The sequence below is a fragment of the Hibiscus syriacus genome, unplaced genomic scaffold, assembly GCF_006381635.1.
Source record: "Hibiscus syriacus cultivar Baekdansim isolate YM2019G1 unplaced genomic scaffold, ASM638163v2 tig00110882_pilon, whole genome shotgun sequence".
Taxonomy (NCBI): Eukaryota; Viridiplantae; Streptophyta; class Magnoliopsida; order Malvales; family Malvaceae; genus Hibiscus; species Hibiscus syriacus.
In genome coordinates this window covers 747-20,452 of record NW_024062896.1, presented here as the reverse complement: position 1 = coordinate 20,452, position 19,706 = coordinate 747, and the positions used below count along the sequence as shown (strand labels likewise).

The 19,706-nt window shown below is 34.1% G+C and overlaps 2 pseudogenes; one reads left to right on the top strand and one right to left on the bottom strand.

Annotated features, from left to right (window-relative positions):
* Positions 1–7,524: 7,524 nt before the first annotated feature.
* Positions 7,525–10,310, top strand: LOC120144198 (annotated as a pseudogene).
* A 4,628-nt stretch (positions 10,311–14,938) lies between these two features.
* LOC120144104 lies at positions 14,939–19,373 on the bottom strand (annotated as a pseudogene).
* Between the last annotated feature and the right edge of the window lie 333 nt (positions 19,374–19,706).

Sequence of the window (19,706 nt, the reverse complement as noted above, 5' to 3'; positions counted from 1 at the left end):
CTGAAAAGGCAAATTAGAGTGTGAAAATTAATCTCCCTCACAAGAACTTGAAAGAACTCTAGGAGAAGAAGCTTCGAAGGCACAATGCAATAAGCACTTGCAAAAATGAACTCTCGTTGTATTATTAATCAAAGAAATCTGATTTACAAAGTTGAATGAAGCCTCCTTTATATAGGGGCTGAATCCTAAAGGTTCTAAATAACTAAAGAATAAAATAATAATAAACTAAACATGTTTTAACTCTAATTCCTAATAAAATAATAATAACTAAAAATATTGTTTTAACCCAACCTTAATTCCTAATAAAATAATAAATCTGATCCTAAAAGATAGTTGATCATCCTATATTAAATTATATTACAAATAATCAATATAAATATTGAAAATTCGTAATATTTACAAAATCACGTATTAATCCCATATAGGATTTTCTGCATGCACCACCTTCAGTAAAATGGCCATATCTTGAGTTCCCGATATCAGATTGATGCGATTCAAGAACCGTTGGAAAGATAAGGGACAGACGGTATTTTCAGAATACATGTTGACAGGATAATAACTGGATTCCCTTCAAAACATTGTTGCAAATCTGCTGTTATTAGACCCTTACGGATGAATGCTTGAACTACGATTTGAAGCTTGTCTTTAAGAAGTTTGGTTCGGCCTCGTGTGATAGGGCCAAGTGGTATAGTAAATATATCATCCTTAGCTTTAGGTTTTTTGGTGCATGTATCAAAGGGTATCGATACCTCCTCAAGGTACCGATACCAATTTGGCATTCTGCAATCGTATCTTAAAAATGGTATCGATATCATCCCCTGGTATCGATACTACCCACACAGTATCGATACCCTCTTCAACTGGTATCGATACTACCCTTAAGAAATACATAGATTTATCCTTTGAAGTATCGATATTGTTCTAACGGTACCGATACTTGAAGTAGAACAGTACCGATACTTGAAGCCCATAATGGCCATTTTCACTCTGAAATTCACCCAAAACCTTCCTAAATCTCTTATTTTTATCCCACATTAAGCCTTTAAACTCACCCTTATACATCCACACTAACTTGACTTCATTTATTACTCCTAATTATTCAAAATCCCGTTTGAAAACTTGAATCTCAAAAGCATACCAAAATTTCAAACATGTTCTTACCCAATTATAACACTCCTAACTCTTAAATTAGATCATTGAAAAGTCAAATATCTCATTAAAACTTCAAAAGCTATTCCATAGCAAAATTTCGTTTCAAACCCCATTTTACAATTTCATCTCTAATTTACTTTTCTTGTTGTTTTCATCCTATATAAGCTTTCCTTAAGCTTATATAACACCCAAACTTCCATTACCTAACCAAAATTTAAAGGAAATCCAAAAATTTCAGAATCTTACCTTTGATAAAGAAGTTCACGGCAAGAAGAAGAAGAGAAAGAAATAGTTCCAGACACTTCTCTCTTTTTACCACATACTTATCCAATAAGAAAGCAATAAATATCATTCCCTGTAATTTACCATTTTACCCTTGTTAACAATCCATATTTGCTATCAAACCCTACACAGAAATTCCACCACAAATCCTTGAATTTATCAAATTATTCTAATTCAACCACTGAGTTTAAAAATTCTTACATTTTGGCCATTGACCCGATGATTGCGATGTTACATCTCCTCTTGCAGGTTTGGTCCTTTTATAGGCCACGGGGTGTGCCTTTCGGACCGGTCAAAGGAGGGAAGCCCGGTGAGTCATTGGGCTATGGCGGTGGAAATATAGAGGCGACACAATTTATAGTTGGGTGCATTTAATGCATCCAGATCTTTCGGATATGGCCCGTGCAGTCCAACAGTGATAGCGACGATGGCTTGAAGAGTTAGGCACATGCTCCTCATGTGCGACAGGTGAACGGTCGTGGATCGGCAACGTCGGCGAGCTGATGAACATTAGGGTAAAAAAACCTAATCTGAGATAATCTAGACCGTTGGATCTCTCACATATCCAATGGCTAAGGAGGCTGGCTGTGAAGAGACTTTGAGTAGAAACCCTAAACAAGTTTTGGTCCTATTAGGTTGTCTGGGCCTAGACCGATTTCTAGGCCTGGATTGTTGGTTGTAAGTGGGCTCCGGGTTTTGTTGTTAATTAGAGCCCGGGTTTTGTAATTATTATTTAATAATAATAATAATAATATGTAAACTAGGACGAAAATGACTGTCTACAATTATGTTTCTTTCTAGATTTATCGTACAATTATTCTAGAACAAGATAATTCATTGCACTATTAAATAAAAGATAATTCACTGTGGATATTGAGCAATTAATTAACAAAAATAAATGTGTAGGATTGTACAATTAATTAAGTAATGGTAGCAAAAGGATTGGAGACAAAGGTCTATTCCTAAGAATAAGTCCTTTAAGATGCTACACATAGTGTCCCAATCTAATTATTTTGAGGTTTAAAGCCATACACTTCAATTATTTTTAGACATGGTATCATGGAGTAGTTGAAGGTACTTTTATACTTATATGATGATATATATATATATATAAGATGGTCTTAAATTATCAAGATAAAATTATTGGGCGACTACTTGTACTATACTTCAAAATGCATTTTGGTCTCTATATTTATAAAATGAGTGCACAAGTTTTTGTACGTCGGTAAAATATATAAAGCGATTATTATTACTTTTTATTACAATGGGCGTTAAAACTCGGAACATAAGAGAGAAGAGGTGAACTCCTAGCCACTATTGTATCAATTGATGAAGAAGCACCTAACTTTCTTTTTGAGTATCCTAATCCATGTATAATGTAATATTCTTAATTTTAAATTTTAATAAATTCACGTATATTTACATATTAAATTGTCTGAATTCGAATAGCCTAAGGATGCATATCACCCTTTGTTCTTAGGACCACTCTTTGAATTCAAAGTAGACTTAATTTTTTTCAAATAATAAACTAAGTTTTTATTAAACAAAAGACCAGGTACATCAAAAACAACACAATCTCGATATGAAAACTTAAAGGGAGTGAAGAAAAATAAAATAAAATATTTTCTTAATTGCATGCTTCATCTTCCAAAAAAAATCTAACAACTATAAATAATTTTCATGTTTTTATTCAAAATTAGACACGTAACATTGGTGTAGGCGTGGGGACTGATAGAACCAATTTGACAAATTACTCTACGAATAATTTTAAATACATTGATAAACTGTCGCAAAAGAGGACCTAATTATATGAGAATGTCGATCTTTCATGAATAAGAGGTGCGCCGTGATGAATGCAACACACAACGTCAAATTATTATAATGATAGACAAAATCGTGCATAAAAGCATAAGAACAAATTATTGTATAACTTTTTAGTTTGAATATTTTAACATTTTAGACTAAAAATCGCCTTAAATTAATAGCAGATGTCCTGTTAGTGAATAAGATAACATTTTAGGTTAAACCCGTTTTAACATTCTTTAAGTTAAACAATTGATGGCTGATATGCTTACAGGTATGGTTTGTGGACGTCCTGTTGGTGAAGTTTTGTTTGATGAATCGCCTGCTGAAATGGCCGCGCTATTATCCCAAGAGGCTGCTAGAATCCATGCCTAGTTTCATTTGAATGTAATGTTTTTAGCAATAATAATATATAAAAAAACACCTTAAATTAAACTGTCTCGCACAATAACTACCTTTAAAATATTACTTATTTGAAATTCTTATTTTGAACGTTACGATATATATATATATATATATTGATAATCTGAGATAAATATAAAAAAATATTTGTTCAAAGAATATTATAAAATTAAGTATATAGGGAGGGTATGACCCAGTGATGAAGGGTTTACCTCTCCCTCTACGTGTCCTAGATTCACTACCTAATATAATAAAAAATATATATAAGTAATTAAGGCAGTAACATCATAAGTGATGTTTATAATGAGACCGTTGGAGCATTGTAAATGGTAGGAGGATGATTAAGGAAATACCTAATGCCTGACGTATCCCTATGCTTTCAAACGTTTACCAATGCCATCATCTTCATCTTTCTCTAAACTAAACAATCCCAAACTAAGAAAATTCAATCACAAAAAAACAATCCAACTCCTAAATATTTAAAGAAATACACAATTAATTACAAAGTCAGTCACTTGTTATCTTCTAAATTAATTCCTGTCATTGTATGTAAACACATATTTAATCCACAATGCAGGCTTCTTGTTTTTATAATGCTTCAAGTTTAGGGGGTGATAAAAATACCTATTCTTTCGGACTAGATTCAATAAGATTAATTTCTTTTTTTCAAAGAAACAAGTACTTTTGAACATTAATTTTGCGAATATTCGCTTTTAAATACATTTAGTCTAAGTATTAGATTCATGATTCCATGATTGAATTAGAAGATAAATCTATTGTAAAAAAAGAAATCGATATGCAAATAGAGGCGTTTGCCGGCCGGATTGCACCTCTATTTTTATATGAATATTGTCTAATTAAAAAATAAATGACCCAACTTTACTTATTTACTTTAGGTTTCTAATTTTTTTTTGCTTTGCTCTCAATATAAGTGTGTACTATTTTCAACATTACCAAACTTTTAAGTGCCTAATCCATTTTGATAGTTAAAAAATCATCAACAACTCAAAGCGAGACATATGTCACATTTATAAATTTTCTTAAAAATCATAAATTTCTCTAAGAAAAATTCAAACTCCTAAAATCTCTTATTCTAAACTCCCATTATCGTCACCATCCATCATCAACAGTCGTCGTCATCGTCGACCTCCTACCCACACATCAACGAACCCCAATTATCCTACCTAATATAAAACTCTTTTAGTTTTACAAAGATTTAGGACCGTTGGATGAGTGAAAATAGATGATTGAGATTAATAGTAAGAAATGAGAAGATAATCACTAGGGGAAAAAACAAAGAGTTAATCTCAACAATCTATTTTCACCATCCAATGGTCTTAAATATGTGTAAAACTAAAGAGTTTTACATTGTGTAAGTGGATCCTAACCATATATATATATATATATATATATATATATATATATATATAGTTATCTATTTTCACTCATCCAACAGTCTCAAATATGTGTAAAACTGAAATAGTTTTACATTGTGTAACAATATCTTTCCTCTCTCTATATATATATATAAAAAGCGCAATAGTTGAATAATTTAATGGTTAAATTATTCAACTATTGTGCTTTATAATAGGTATAGTATAAAAAAAACCCTCAACATTTGACTAAATTATTCAATTATTCTTTTTTAGCATTTTGACCTCCAAAATTTCATTTAGGACAAAAACTTTTAATGTTTAACTAAATAGTCACTTTGGCTCATATTCTTTTTTGTTCGAGCATTTTGACCCATAATGTTTCATTATAGGACAAAAATGAATATCTTTCGAAGCGTTAATCGTTTGTTGACTAATGGTTTTCATCCACAGAGGAATTTTTTGCCCTAATATGAAATGTTATGGCCAAAACGCTCCAAAGAAAAAAAATATGGACCAAATGAATATTTAATCAAACGTTAGAGATATATTTTTATATTATGGCTGAATAATATCCAATTATGACTCTTCTCTATAATACCATATTAAAAAAAAATTTGTGTAAAACTTGTATATTATTGATCTGTCAAAAGACTATTCACACACATTGACTTCAACAACTACAACTAACAAAGAAACTGCCTAACAGATTAAATTAACTGTGTTACATTAACCACTCAACAGTTATTGTCTTATTATAAATTAAAATATTATACCTTTAAAAAACAATCTAACTATTGTTTTAACAAATTCAATAATATTCAACTACTTTACATTAATTAAAATAAAATCAAAATCAGTGTTTTCTTTCTCAAGCATCAACAGTCAGATGCTGCTTTTTGAATCTTCTACATTGCAACAATTTTTTTTATTAAAAACAAAAGCAAATCTCGACTTTCTTTGCTGCTTTTAATGGGATTTATATCTTTAATCTAGTGATTATTTATATTATTAAAAAAATCGAATTGAAAGTGGAATTTCTATCTTCTCCCACTTAAGCAGGCATTTATAGATGCGGGTATCAACATCCCAGGAAAAAGAAAATTAAAGTTAATTGACTACATAAATATCAAATCTCCTTTTCCTGTATTCATGTTTTTTTCCCCTTCTAAATAATATGAGGGTTAGTGGACTTTAACACCACCAAATCTGGTCATATTCATGTATACCGGACAACATTAATCAATTTGTAAGAAATTAAACACATTTTTTTTTGCCCGACAAAAAATTCGTCACTAATAACTTTTCCTTACTTTGTTTCTGTGACAGTTGCATGAAATCAGACCAAATGTAATAAAGCTGGAGACAGTTTAGGAAGACGCAAAAAAGAAACCATCAAAAATCAAACCAAAATGCCCCACTTGGATTTTTGAATCTGATTTTATTCATGGCTCATAAGATCGGGTTGCGTTCATTCTATTTCATTATTCATTTTAATTAAAATTATAAATTTAATCATTATAATGTACTTTAATCATTTTAAACTTTAAAACTTTGAAATAGTGACCTAAACAATAACGATGAGATTTGTTAAATTAAGTTTTGTTATTATACCGTATTATGCGTAAGTTGTAAACTTGAGATAGTTGAAATCAATTTAAAATTTATCAACGAAACTTTAATCGTTCAAGTTATTTGTCCAAATTTAGATTATTTAGATGGAACTTGACAGATGTATTTGAATCCACTACTATTACATACGCCTTGATTTTTTATTTTTTTTTACTTTTCACCCATGTTCAAAATTTAAGTAAGATGACAAGTTACAAATTCCTAGAGATATAACAAAAATATTAAATTCCTAGGAAATGCAAAAATCATTTGGATTACAAAAGAAAAAGAAAAAGGGAGGTGTGAGGATGCAACCAAAAAGCTGTAGCGGGGTAAATCGATCATATGATTCATTATTATGAGCTCCATGTTGTTTAGGACACTTTGGATCTCAGCATCCCCACTCATTTCCATTACCATATAGTTTGGTTTTGGTCCATTGAAAATTGGATGTGGGCAGACAAAAGCCCAGTTTAAGCATCCTCTTACGAGGTTAGCTAAGATTGGGCAGCTCCTTAGTTCCATTTTTATTCTTTTTGGGTCCAAGACCACTGCTTCTCTGTGTGTGTATATATGATTATAATTAGTTTACTATGTTAGTTTACTAAGTTGTTTTTAAAGTTTTCAAATACGAGTAGTTTTTTAAATTTAATAATGTAATAAATAAATAATTCACCTTTTAAAACTGAAATGATCTTCAGTTCTTTGATATAAATGTACAACAAAAAATAAGAAAATGAAAATTTTATAATTTTCCAAAGAAAATTCCTTGAGAAACGAATATCGGAGAAGTCAAACAATCTCAAATTATTGACTTAACGACATAAACAAAGTTGATTTGTATTCCAGTCATTTTGGAAATAAAATAAAAACTCTGAAGTACCCAATTTTCTCTTCATGATTTGGTAGCTAAATCTGAGAGAAAGATGGCTACTTTGGGTACAAACTCCAGAGCAGTGCATGTAGGTGGAGAAGATGATCATCTTCCCCAAAAGCACCTTTCTCATATGGATCAAGATCTTGATGCTGGTGCTCTCTTTGTTCTTAAATCCAAAGGTATTTTCACTTTATTATATGTACTCAATTTCTCCTTACTTTTCATTCAACATGAATCATGTGTGATCCTTGCTTTGCTTTCCAAGAAAACACTCAAACTTCCATTCTTTTTCATGCCTACATCTTTCTCCATTTTCATCTCCCACCACTTCTAACCTCAAAAGGAAAAAGAAAAAACTCCATGAACTAAGGGATTGGTTTTCCCCTAAAAATATCAATATCTCATATAATTTAGATTTTTTTTATATATTTTCTATTGATAATTTATTTTCATCCCCTTAAAGTTTTATAAATTATTCCTTAACATAAATTCATAAGTTCTTCCTTACATGTCTTCTTCCTTAACATCATATCACAAAGTGCAATATTTTTTATTTGAGTTGAGCAGATGTAATCTTTAAATGTAAACTAAAGTAAGCTCTATTTGTATACCATGAACATGCAAAAACTCTGGACATTATAGGATTTATTAATCAAGATATCTACTCTTTTATAATTAAGGTTTTATGGAAATTGAGTTCTAAAAGTTTAAACTATAAATTGAGTAATCTATGGGCAAATTTGTCGACTTCTATTTTTATTAAAATTTTGTCTACATCTGCAACTAGTTCCCTTGAGAAGGATGTTGGATCATTTTGTCAAAGACGTATAGGTTAACACTAGAATTGGCACAAGCAGACAGGCATTACGTGCCAAGAAACTACTATATATAAAAATATAACGGAAGGTTGGCGTATATATATATATATATTGGTCAAAACAAGGGTGGTAAAAGAAAAAATAGGGATTTATATTTTTTTAAAAGAAATAATTTAAAAGTAATAAATGACTTGAACATCAAATGATTAAGACTTCGGGGTTTTTTTTGTCAATATCTATTCATTAGTAGCACCAAACTCAATTAAAATACATATATTTTCTTAACGAAATTACAATTGAGCAGGCTCATGGATGCACTGTGGTTACCACTTGACAACATCAATTGTTGCGCCGTCGCTTCTGAGTCTCCCATTCGCCTTCACCTTCCTCGGATGGGCTGCCGGAATCATGTGTCTGTTCGTCGGAGCATTGGTCACTTTCTATTCTTACAACCTGCTGTCTCTTGTCCTTGAGCATCATGCTCAATTGGGTCGTCGACATCTTCGTTTCAGAGACATGGCCAACGACATCTTAGGTAACCCAAACTTCACATTACATACAACATGACAACATACATACATATATAGCTAAGTATTCTGATAAGATTTTTGTTTAATGGTAAAATGTGAATATTTATGTTTGTAGGGTGTGTTGTTAATAGGTTAAGAAAAATTCTGAACAGATACTCCCTTTTAATTGTCCATGACTATTCATAACACATGCTATTGGCAGGGCCAAGATGGGGTCGTTATTTTGTTGTGCCAATTCAATTCACTGTGTGCTATGGTACTGTATGTAATTGCCTTCACTCTTCTTGGAGGACAATGTATGAAGGTCAGCTCCCAAACTAAATCCAACTGTTCATCGATTGAAGTTAAAGATTATTGAGGTCCTCAATTTATTTCCCCATTTTTGCAGGCAATTTATTTGCTATCGGAACCAAATGGGACTATGAAGCTTTACGAATTCGTGATTATATTTGGAATCTTGATGCTGATTTTAGCTCAAATCCCATCTTTTCACTCACTAAGGCATATTAATTTGATATCCTTGTTTCTATGCCTTGCCTATAGCGCTTGTGCCTCTGCTGCTTCCATATCTATTGGTAATTCTTCAAAGGGACCGAAGAAAGATTATAGCCTGAAAGGCGGCACCGAAAACCAAGTTTTCGGAATCTTCAATGCCATCGCCATTATTGCCACAACTTATGGCAATGGTATCATTCCAGAGATTCAGGCAACTATTGCACCACCGGTGAAGGGGAAGATGTTCAAAGGGTTATGTGTCTGTTACACAGTACTTATAGCGACTTTCTTCACTGTTGCAATCTCCGGTTATTGGGCATTTGGCAACGAATCTCAAGGCCTTTTACTTAGCAATTTCTGGATGATGGGAAACCTTTGGTGCCAAAATGGTTCATCTTGATGACAAACCTCTTCGCCATTCTCCAACTATCAGCAGTGGCTGTGGTAATGACATGTCTTCCCTCCCTCTTTTCGATCTTCGTGTTTATGTTGTTCCGATTCTTCATTTTCTTGAAAAAACCGTATCCGAGAAGCATAGGTTCATATATTTGGTACATATATTCAATAAAAAGTGGTCTTGTCACAGGTCTACTTGCAGCCAACAAATGAAGCGCTGGAAAGAACATTTGCAGATCCAAAGAGCAAACAGTTCTCTGCCCGTAATGTTATCCCGAGGCTAGTTTCGAGATCACTGTCTTTTGTTATATCCACAACAGTTGCAGCAATGCTTCCGTTTTTCGGAGACATCAATGCAGTCGTCGGGGCTTTCGGTTTCATGCCCCTCGACTTCGTCTTACCCGCCGTTTTCTTCAACTTGACGTTTAAGCCATCGAAGCAGAGTCTCATCTTTTGGTTGAATGTTACCATTGCAGTGGTTTTTTCTGCACTGGGAGTTATAGCAGCCATTGCAGCAGTAAGACAAATAGTTCTTGATGCCAATACTTATAGATTATTTGCTAACGTGTGATATAACACACTAGCTTAGGCATTATTAGTAACTCGTTTCCTTCATCCCCTAAACTTAGACAAATTATTAAGTCTTTCAACCCAACTATCAATTTTAGTGCTAAATAGCGACCCATATCTAATATGTAGTTTATTTAAAACACGTAAATCAAAATTTAGATATGCATCTATCACATAGACAGTTTCAGATTTGGTATGTTAAAAAAAATAACTATGTTAATGAACAATTGTATTTTTTGACACATTAAGTCTAAATTGTCTATGCAATAGATATACATTTATCTAAAATTTAATTAGCAAATTATTAATACACTCTCAATCAAGTCTACACTCGTATTTAATGCTTAAACTAACTGTTAGACTGACAAAATAACCTAATTGATATAACATGATATTTTTTAAAGACTCAATTACAATATTTGAAATTTAGAAAATGATTTCAAAGTTGGGTCATAATCTGGAGACTTGTAATGAAATTAGCCCTTATTATTATGATTCAGAGTTTTATGTAGTCATCTATGTGCGGTGGTTAAATGAAAGCTAATAAACGACGAGACCAATTATAACAATAACAGGTTAATGGAAAAGGCAAAACACGTAATGTTAGAAAAGAAATTGAAAATTTTAAATGTTAAATGTGGATTGCCAGGAATATTAACAAAATTTGAATTGGGACATTGGTTCAGGTTAGATACCTAGACCTTCATGTGAGATGGAATGATCTTGTCCGTCCGGATCATAACATCTCAGATGGAAAAGGTTCAGAGTCGGAAGCATCAGTTTTTAGAAATGCTATAACATGTGATAAGAAAACTGTACAAAGAAAGATCCAGTATGGAGTTGCTTTTGGAAATCAGAAGCATCTTCCTTCACGTGTCATGAAGAACATTATTGACACTGAGCGAACTGAAGACGCAAAGGAGAAATGTTGGTTTCATTCAACATACATCCCTTTATATTTGATCAAAGAATATGAAGAAAGAATGAGTGTTGCTGTTCTTCCATCGGTTAAGAAGCCTTCCACTCAGTTATCCGATTTACAAAGAAGGCAGTTGAAAGCTTCCCGTAGGAATGTATTTGCTTATCTGATCAGAAAAGTGTTATTGTGCTTCGTGTGAAATGGATGCTTTCTTGAGGTAATTATCTTATACAGTTATCAAATATTATTTTTGTTGATATTGGAATTCCTGTTTTCTACACCTCCTTGCTCTGAACTTGTTCTTTTATGCAATCATCAGGAATGCGGTCAAATGTGGCTCTTGCCTAGGTATGCTAACCACTTTTTATACTTTTCATTCTAAATTATCTTTTATAGTGAATATCACCCAATTTTTTTCTCAGGGTTCCTAAAAACATCTGTTCTTTCAGCATTGTATATGAGAATGTTCATAGTTTCATGTAGCTCAGTAGGCTGCCTGTCTAATGTATAATCCAGTCGTGTTGCTTGTTGTTTTGCAATTAACTTATAAATTGAAAAACGCCTGTCAAGGGTAATCTTGGAGAAAGTTCAATCTAGGATAGGGCCTGTAACACCCTAACCCGTACCCGATCCGGATACGAATTTGATATGTCACATTAACTTTTTCAAACAATTTCTTACAAAATAACAAAACATTTGAAATTATATTAAGAAAATACGATCATATATTATTGAATTATGCTCGTTATAATCAATTTAAGAAAATATTTTTTTATGAACAGTAAAATACGGTATGAACAGTAACATCAAATCGAATGGCGTTTGAACCCCAGACGTACTTCTCTTTCACCGAGCTGCTAGCATCTGATGATGGGCCGGGGGATGGATCTAAGGATTTTGATAATCAAGTGGAACCCCTGGACCCTGATGTTTCCGCACTGCATTGCCACGTGTGTCTGCAGAATGAACCTGCACCTGAACTTTATTGTGATATATGTGGGTTTTTGATGCATAGTCAACGTTCTCATTGGGACGAGTCTTCATCCTCCGAAAGCAACTGGAGGTGTGGCCGATGTCGAGAATGGCGCTAGCTGACCCAGTGATGCGGAAGTTTGAGATTGTCTTTTGTGTATATTTTTGTTGGCCTAAATTCTTAAAAACAGGGAGGCAAAGCTAGCCACAGCCCACAAGTGACAATTCTTTATTACCATAACAGCATTCAGGTTATAATCGGAGGAAACTAAATCCCCCATTGTCGTGCTTTCTCGAGGCTTAGACTCCGTAGAAGACATGTTTTGGACATAAATTGTAGTAGTAGGGAAAAGCGAAGAAAAAATTATCAAGGTTTAGAGATATTTACGTTACGTAGAAGAGGTTGAAACATAGCAAACGCCTCTTTTTTGGTTGTGCTTATCTGATTGGCATTATTTTTGTATAAAATTGAAACCCTATTTTTAAGATAATCAAAGCATTTAATTTAAGATGTTACCTCAAATTCAATGGAGCCCTCTTTTGCTCGTTCCTCGTGCTTTTTTCATGTATATTAAACCATCTACCACTCAAAATCTCGATTGTTCCTTCATTTGTTCTAGGGTCTTGTACTGTAATAGTTCTGGCTCTTAAGAACGTTTCATGCCATTTTCGCTAAAAATAAACAATATCAAGTATACTTGAGGGTAAACCACATAAATGGTCCTTTCATTTTTAATGTATTTGCTTTTTAGCTACTGAAGTTTTAAAGCTTACAATTTGGTTATACTCATTGTTGTCAGCTGGGTAATAAAAACTGACGTTGACACGTCAAAGTCTCCTTTCCTATAAAATATCAAATTTCTACGATTGGTATTCATCTAAATTAATTGTTATCGCTCTTTGTCGTCGTTTTTATCGTTCGATGGTAAAGAATGAGATTAAATGATTGAAGATGAGACTGAAAATTTAAGGTTTAGGGTTATAGACATTACTCACAGTTACCATTGCTAAACTGAATGAAACCTTGTAGAAATGTTCATCTTTGGAAGTTGAGTTCGAATACAAAATAAGTGTTGTGAAGAGCTAGAAGCCACATGTCTTGAACTACAACTCCAGTCAGAGGTAGAGTTTTTGTTTCTTAGTTTTTCTTGTGATTACTAAATATGTCCAAATAGTTCGAATTTCTGAAACATGAAACACACAGTTTGGCGAAGAAAGAAACACCGAAATACGTCGTGAATTCAGAGGGGAAGCAATCTCAAAATGCAAGCCATTCTGAAAGTTCCCTATTTTCAAACAGTATTGTAATGCATGAATTATCATGTTACCAAATGACAATAAATGGAATTGAAGATGGAAAACAGATATCAAATACTGATGTTATGTACGGTTTTTTCCAACATACAAGGTTGCGAAATTACAGCAGCTTATGTCCAGTTAGTAGAGTGCCAATAAACAATCATGATCATAGGTAAGCAATTAAAGGTGTTGGTCTCATTGCAAGATGCAACACTCTTTTGACAGGGTATTCTCCAACAATGGTGATGCTACTGGCCCCAGTGTAATAAATAATAGAAAGGTGAAGAAACGCTTTTCCTTGGTTCCAAGAGTGAGAGTGGAAACATTAGACCCATGACTTTGGCAAAAAGGGCGAGCAAGAAGCAAGGAGTTGGTTTTCTAAGGAGGCTGTTCTTGAGAAAGAAGAGAGGTTTCAACAAAAAAACTCGACACCAAACAGCTTAAGAGTGACCGGACAAATTCCCCAGTAATACAGAGGGAACTGAATAAATGGTCACTCCAGGGAATTACACGGGCAGTTTTCAACTTTTCATAGTGTGGCGATCGATCTTTTGTTTGAATTTTTTTTTACTGATTTCTGAATTTTACGAGATAATGTATGCACAGTAGAAATTTTATCCAAATTAGATAGGAATGAAGAATAACAAGCCAAGTCTGATTTTCAACCTCAGATTCCATCGATGGAAATCATTCAACACTCGAGCCCGGTCTGATTTTCAACCTCGCCTTCAACTATTTAGTTTGGATTTTTTCTCGATAGGGGAAACTATTAAATGACGATAAAAATAATAATAAAAAGAGTGGCAACTACCAATTTTATTTTATTATTTTTAATAGGCAACTACCAATTTCAGAAAGAGATTTTTTTTAAAAAAAAAATAGATTTTCTTGGGAAGAAGCCTCCTTTAATGTGTGACAGCTGACGGGAGTGATCACAATATAAACAGATTAAAAAAATTAATGACTGTGTTGTAGTTTTAAAAAAAAACAGTGACCAACATGCAAGGAGACCATTTATATAGCTTACCCATGAAAATAATATTCTATTCATTGGGTATCTTTCCGAATATCACCCATACTAGAAACTGAAGATAAAAGTGTCCATTTATACGATCACTATTAAAGATGTTTTTTAGACAAATGTAAAACTCAAATTTTAAGTTTTAAACAGCTCATTTTCCACTCAGATTACCAGCGAAATACCATACTTTTCGTTAATGATAAAAGTAGTAACTTCAACTATTAATGAAAAAACATGAGAGAGACTTTGATGAAATCTAAACATTCTCTTGCATAATCCCACAAATTCAAACGTGTGGTAATTTCATTGTCGGTTTTCCCTTCCGAATAACTCACATGAACATAAGAACCAAAACTGGAAAAAAATTGCATATATAATCAAATTGCACATGTTCATTTTTTTCTTGTTCCCACTATAGACTTTCATTTTGATATTATTTAAAAAATATATATATCGGGTTTTACAAACCATTACATTATTACAACTGATCCTACTTCATATCTTACAAGCTACGACACCGTACTAGATAGACAAACCCCAATCTGGTAAAACTCGGAAGAAATGGAGAAAACGGAATAAGAAGAAAAAACAGGAAAGAAACCCTCACCATGAATGTGCTGAAAGGATCACAAAATGCCCGACCACCCTTCTTCCACTAAAAGCAGTACAAACATAATTAAAGCTCATCTGTGGATCCGGCGAGCCCTTGCATCATGACTTTAGCTTATCCACCTCTTAATGTGAGGGGCAAATGCCGAATGGGTGGCCGGGAGAGTCTAAAAATCAAGGTTTTTAAATACACACTGAACAAGTCTTCATTTTCAAGATAGCAAACCAGCTAGTATAGCTGCGGGATCATTTGGCGGTATTTGTGGGGTTGGTTGAGCTGCTGCTGGTGCTGGTGCCGCTTCCCGAGGAGCAGTAGGGATGCTAATCAATTGTTCCTTGATGAACTCCTTCAACCTGCAGAAAAATATAAGAAAATCTGCCAACAGCAAAGATTGAAACATTATCACTGTGATGTTTAGCTACATACTCGAATGTTAACGTAGGATCGCCTGAAGCAAGTGTCATTCGCAACTGGGTTCTGTCTGCTGGATCTGTTTCAATTCTGACCTGAATGTTGCATAAGAAAAAGCCGTATGAAGTGACCTTCCCCAGATTCTAACATGGATAATTTAAACATGTCCAAAGGGAAAGTTATAAAGACTAGATTTCTCTACACACAATATTCAATTCGAGTGACCCAATCAGATAGAAGAATGAAATGGCTGGAGGAAGAAATAGATGCAGGTAGTTTCAGAACAAGTTCGGATCCTTCTTAAACCAGAATAATAAATGTAATACAAATCATACAAATGAATAACTACCAAGCAAGGGGAAAATAGTTGAGTTCCTAAGATGCCATCATGTCATCCGAATTTACCACCATGCTTTACCGTTATAACCAAACAGCCATGTTGGTTGAACAGAATATATTTCTTACCAGACAGAGAATGGCACGCATACTCTCCGAGTAGAAGGTTGTGCTTGCAACTAGATTGTTAGGATTTGGATCCTGAAAATAAAAACTTAAAGGTCAACAATGCTGCTTTAAACGAGAACAGGGTTGTTCAAATGAAAGAGACTTACAAGCCCAGGACAAATCATTATCCGAAAACTGTTGAGTAGATTAGCCATTTCTGGAAGAGGCATGGGTTTTACACCTCTAACCTGCACAATTTGGAGCAACTAAATGAATTGGGGAGCCCAGCAGAGAAAATGCACTAGTCCGTAAATGGTAATATGGGCAAAGCATACATTGAACAAGGCTTCATTATATCATGGTTGTTTACACAGTTATGCGAAAGTGAAGGAGGGTGTCCACATATATAGCACACTCCAATTGAAATAAAATAAGGATGGGACTAGCAACCCACTTTATAGCAAAACATACCAAAGGATAAATTGAAACACAATCTCTCCACACCATTCCCAACCAATAAAAAACACAAAAAACAGGAGATACATACAACTTCTTGAAGTTTCAATGGTGGTCCTGAAAGAGATCTCCATTGGGAGAAAAACTCCTCCGCAGTCACTTGAATAGGCTGCAGAAATTTATTCAACACGGCAGGAAGGCGAAGCTTCACGTTAACCTGTAAAAGGTAATCATAAGTTACCTGGTATAATTAAACCAACTCCTACAGGTTTATAGAAGCACAAAATATACAAATTATCTGAGAGTACCATATTAGTCCCAAACTTGTAGGAGAAGTCAAGAACAGCTACATCCCGGCTCGGCCGAAGATTTACAACTTCAAGTGGGCATTGAACCTACACATATAATGCGCGCACACACCAAAAAAAAAAGCTTCATCCTCAGTGAAGTATGACATGACAAAAAAAACATCAATAACTTAGCCAGCAACTAGCTACAAGCATAATGAGTAAATTTCACCTGTGCTCGAGGAGGTATCGTGTCAGGCACCAATGAAAGCTCCATCTTTAGATGAGCAGGAGTCAATATTATAGCCTGAACAGAAACGACAGGAGCAGTATTCTTGTTTCCCAAGAAAAGAACAAGTCGTCCATGATGACCTCGCCACTCTGCTTTAATGCCAATCTGAAGTAAAGTTTAGTGCGAAATTCAGCAACTTTTTAGAAGCTTTTACCAACTTGAAAACCAAAAATATATCCTAGAGTATCCCTAAGAAATAAAACAAATGAGCAGATAACAAAAACTACAAAATATGAAAAGTAAAGGGTTCATACCTGAATGTAAGGATCCTCATATAGAACACCACTATCTTTCAAGCATAAAGCATGAAATCTTTCAGCAACATTCCTATCGGCTGCAGATGCAAGTATAAAACCAAATGGTAAATCTTATAATACACTAATCAAAACTGCCATGCAACAATGGTAACTTTTAGGCTTTGCTTGTTGGGTGGAAAAATGAAAGAAAAATTGAGTGTGCTTGGTAGGAAAGAAAATGAGAAGGATGGCCATTTTGCATCATGTGTAAAAACAAATCATTCTAATTTGGAATTAAAAAATAAGAGAAAATGTCAAAATATGCATCTTTCAAAGCTTAATTTTCTTTCCTCTCATTTTTCAACTCTACCAAACAATGAATGAAATAAAATGCAATTTTCTTTCAATTTTTCCATCCTACCAAGCACACCAATGGAAAGAAAAAATTAATTCTCTCTCTTTCCACTTTTCTAACACTTCAATTTTCCATCATTCCAATTTTCTTTCCACCCTACCAAGCAAATCCTTAATGTTTTGTTAGCATGTTGCAGGATACCGTAACCAGAGAATTTTCAACAACAAACTGGAAAAAATGCTCTGTACAATGATGACTTGAGGATATGTGAAAAGAAAGGCATTATAATCATACAAATACAATAAATAAACTACAAACAGATAGAACAATGGAAATAACTTTCTCTAAGGCGGCAACCAACAATAGAATCCCCCAACCTCATCTTCTCAAGAAGTGAAGGAAAAAAATCCCATTCTTTTTATATTGGATAAAAGAAAAATATAATTAAATGAAGAAAGCCGCGACCCAGCATGGAATGCAGCCAGTAAGCACTACTAACAAAGGCAAGGAAATGGGTATCAAAACTGCGTCGTAATTTTTAAGTAATGGGTTCAAGGGCTGTTAATGAGGTTGGATCACAAAACGTTTTAGTGTCCTTTTAGACATCATTAGTAGGACAAATTAAAACCAACTTTCTTCCATGTTGATAATAAACCACATAAAGGTTCCATTCTGATTTTTGAACTTGGAAGGAGAGATTTAAGTTTTAACCACGGGTAAACATTATATAAGAGAATGCAGTACCTGAACTGTATTTGTCTGCTCTTCCACAGGCACTATGGCTGAACCATCAACTGCATCTGAACCACCTTCCAATCCGGAGATGGCATTGTGCTCAGATTGGACAGTAGCACCAGGAGGCCCTCAATGGCAAGTGGGCCCAAAATATCACTAAGGAGGTCAGCTGAAGGAGGTTGTGTATCTACATTACTTAAAGCACCATTTTGTTGAGACAAGTCTGTTGAAGTATCATTCTGCCAAGATTTCAAATATAATACTAGTCCAAATTAGATTTAAAACAAAAGCTACTAACATGAATTATATATATAAAACATAGAAAACAAGTAGCTACTAGGATTCCAAAAGATCTAACTTCACTAGTAATCATGCTGGGCACCTTTACAAGACTAAGCTCGCCAACCGAAATTGGTGATGTTGCCCCATTAGCAGGGTGTTGGTCAGTTACAACCAAAGCATTTGATGTTTGCTGTTGAGAGCGCAACTTGATAGCGCTTTGCTCTGCAGTGTCAGCCTCAGAATATTCTGCCCTTTTGATCAATGAAGACTGTACATTGAGGACATGAGCATGAGTAACCATCACTTGAATCAAGATTAACACGGGCCATCTGCAACTCAGAGCTGGAGCAGGCCATTCTAAACAAATATTGCAAAGTACACGCACCTTACGCTCAGGAAATTTAGGCATTTCGGCCAATATATCCATTAGAGGAGCACCTCTCTGACACAATGCAAGGTATTCAACAGCTCGTTGTTGTATCTCAGCATCAATGCAACTCTCATATCTGAGTTAAAGAATAAAATATTGAATTAAGCAATTTTCAAATTTCAAAAGACTAGATGAAATGTTAACCAATGTAGAGAAAAATTTATAAACATTAAATCTCACTTGTTGAATATTGCCCAAACCAGGATCTTATCCCATATATATACACATACATAAAAGATACCCACCAGTAAGTACAGTGGGGTATGACCATGTGAGAAAAGTAGAGAGAGAAAGAGAGCGGGTGCGTTTGGTCATTCATTCTCCGGTGAGGAATGGACTGTTTTTGTTGGAAATCTAGTAGAGAGTTACCAGAAGTGAGTTAAGAGAGATTTTCAACCATTATGGTAGAATAGTGAGGGTCTTTATCCCAAGTTTTATGGTTAAAACGAATTATAAGTCATCAACGTTTGCTTTTGTGCAATATGCGGTGGAGGAAGGTTGCAGAAGAGCAGTTATGAATGTAAATGGAACGTTGATTGATGGGAAGAGAGTCACTGTGGGGGTGGCTAAGTATAAGAGGGGCCGGAAGAGAGATGCAGAGGTTAAAAGATCTCAGCTGGAAGGAATTAAGCCATGTAGAGAAGCTAA